Source organism: Moschus berezovskii, chromosome X (assembly GCF_049115385.1).
Source record: "Moschus berezovskii isolate FMDL1 chromosome X, NW_MosBer_1.0, whole genome shotgun sequence".
NCBI lineage: Eukaryota > Metazoa > Chordata > Mammalia > Artiodactyla > Moschidae > Moschus > Moschus berezovskii.
Genome location: NC_142488.1, coordinates 16,583,340 through 16,586,688, shown reverse-complemented (window position 1 = coordinate 16,586,688; position 3,349 = coordinate 16,583,340).

Sequence of the window (3,349 nt, the reverse complement as noted above, 5' to 3'; positions counted from 1 at the left end):
TATTAGAGAATACTATCAGCAATTATATGGCAATAAAATGAATAACCTGGAAGAAATGGACAAATTCCTAGAAAAATACACCTTGCCAAAACTGAACCAGGAAGAAATAGAAAATCTGAACAGACCCATCACAAGCACGGAATTAGAGGCTGTAATCAGAAATCTTCCAACAAACAAAAGCCCAGGTCCAGATGGCTTCACAGCTGAATTCTACCAAAAATTTAGAGAATAGCTAACAGCTATTCTACTCAAACTCTTCCAGAAAATTGCTGAGGAAGGGAAACTTCCAAACTCATTCTATGAGGCCACCATCACCCTAATCCCAAAACCTGGTAAAGACACCACAAAAAAAGAAAACTACAGGCCAATATCACTGATGAACATAGATGCAAAAATCCTTAACAAAATTCTAGCAATCAGAATCCAACAATACATTAAGAAGATCATACATCATGACCAAGTGGGCTTTATCCCAGGAATGCAAGGATTCTTCAATATCCGCAAATCAATCAACATAATACACCACATTAACAAACTGAAAAATAAAAATCATATGATTATTTCAATAGATGCAGAGAAAGCCTTCGACAAAATTCAACATCCATTTATAATAAAAAACCCTCCAGAAAGTGGGAATAGAAGGGACATACCTCAACATAATAAAAGCTATATATGACAAACCCACAGCAAACATTATCCTCAATGGTGAAAAACTGAAGGCATTTCCCCTAAAGTCAGGAACAAGACAAGGGTGCCCACTCTCACCACTACTATTCAACATAGTTCTGGAAGTTTTGGCCACAGCAATCAGAGCAGAAAAAGACATAAAAGGAATACAAATTGGAAAAGAAGAAGTAAAACTTTCACTGTTCGCTGATGACATGATCCTCTACACAGAAAACCCTAAAGACTCTACCAGAAAACTACTAGAGCTAATCAATGATTATAGTAAAGTTGCAGGATATAAAATCAACACACAGAAATCCCTTGCATTCCTATACACTAATAATGAGAAAATAGAAAGAGAAATTAAGGAAACTATTCCATTCACTGGTGCAACGAAAAGAATTAAATACTTAAGAATATATCTACCTAAGGAAACAAAAGACTTGTACATAGAAAACTATAAAACACTAGTGAAAGTAATCAAAGAGGACATTAATAGATGGAGAAATATACCGTGTTCGTGGATTGGAAGAATAAATATTGTAAAAATGAGTATACTACCCAAAGTAATTTATACATTCAATGCAATCCCTATCAAGTTACCAACGATATTTTTCACAGAACTAGAACAAATAATCTCACAATTTGTATGGAAATACAAAAAAACCTCGAATAGCCAAAGCAATCTTGAGGAAGAAGAATGGAACTGGGGGAGTTAACCTGCCGGACTTCAGACTCTACTACAAAGCCACAGTCATCAAGACAGTATGGTACTGGCATAAAGACAGAAATATAGATCAATGGAACAAAATAGAAAGCCCAGAGATAAATCCACGCACCTATGGACACCTTATCTTTGACAAAGGAGGCAAGAATATAAAATGGAGAAAAGTCTCTTTAACAAGTGGTGCTGGGAAAACTGGTCAGCCACTTGTAAAAGAATGAAACTAGAACAGTTCCTAACACCATACACAAAAATAAACTCAAAATGGATTAGAGAGCTAAATGTAAGACCAGAGTCTATAAAACTCCTAGAGGAGAACGTAGGCAAAACACTCTCTGACATAAATCACAGCAGGATCCTCCAAGACCCACCTCCCAGAATATTGGAAATAAAAGCAAAAATAAACAAATGGGACCTAATTAAAATCAAAGCTTCTGCACAGCAAAGGAAACTATATGCAAGGTGAAAACACAGCCTTCAGAATGGGAGAAAATAATAGGAAATGAAGCAACTGATAAAGGATTAATCTCCAAAATATACAAGCAGCTCCTGCAGCTCAATTCCAGAAAAATAAATGACCCAATCAAAAAATGGGCAAAGAACTAAACAGACATTTCTCCAAAGAAGACATAAAGATGGCTAACAAACACATGAAAAAATGCTCAACATCCATCATCATCAGAGAAATGCAAATCAAAACCACAATGAGATACCATTTCATACCAGTCAGAATGGCTGCTATCCAAAAGTCTACATGCAATAAATGCTGGAGAGGGTGTGGAGAGAAGGGAACCCTCTTACACTGTTGGTGGGAATGCAAACTAGTACAGCCACTATGGAGAACAGTGTGGAGATTCCTCAAAAAACTGGAAATAGAACTACCATATGATCCAGCAATCGCACTCCTGGGCATACACACCGAGGAAACCAGAATTGAAAGAGACACATGTACTCCAATGTTCATTGCAGCACTGTTTATAATAGCCAGGACATGGAAGCAACCTAGATGTCCATCTGCAGATGAATGGATAAGAAAGCTTTGGGACATATACACAAGGGAGTATTACTCAGCCATTAAAAAGAATGCATTTGAATCAGTTCTAATGAGGTGGATGAAACTGGAGCCTATTATACAGAGTGAAGTAAGCCAGAAAGAAAAACACCAATACAGTATACTAATGCATATATATGGAATTTAGAAAGATGCAAATGATAACCCTGTATACAAGACAGCAAAAGAGACACAGATGTATAGAACAGTCTTTGGGACTCTGTGGGAGAGGGTGAGGGTGGGATGATTTGGGAGAATGGCATTGAAACATATATGTTGTCATATGTGAAACGAATCATCAGTTCAGGGTCGATGCATGTTACAGGATGCTCGGGGCTGGTGTGTGGGGATGAGCCAGAGGAAGGATAAAGGGAGGAGGGAGGTGGGAGGGGGGTTCAGGAGGGGGAACTCACATACACCCGGGGCGGATTCATGTCAATGTATGGCAAAACCAACCAATATAATATTGTAAAATAATTAGCCTCCAATAAAAAAAAATTAAAAAAAGAATCCACATACATTTAAGGATGACAAAAAAAATAAATAAAAAATTTAAAAAGTCCTTAAAAAAAAAACCAAACATAATCACATGTATCAGTTGTTTTCCTTTTATGCTTAGTTCTTAGTGTGACACCTGTAATAACACCTGTCTCTGGGGCCAGTGGTATTCAGAGGAGCTGGACTTGAAATAGTCAAGTCACTGGTCACTGGTAGTAGTCAAAGCCAAAAACTGCAGGTTGGAGAAGAAAAGGGAGGTGGGTGGGAATGGGGAGGGCAGAATCCTAGAAGAGGAATAATAGGGGTTATCAAGAAGGCAACAGGGGCCCTTCAGGTTGATAGAGGGTATGACTGCAAGTGGACTGCATGTCACTTTCACCAGACAGCTCCTTACGCATGGAAAGGATGTT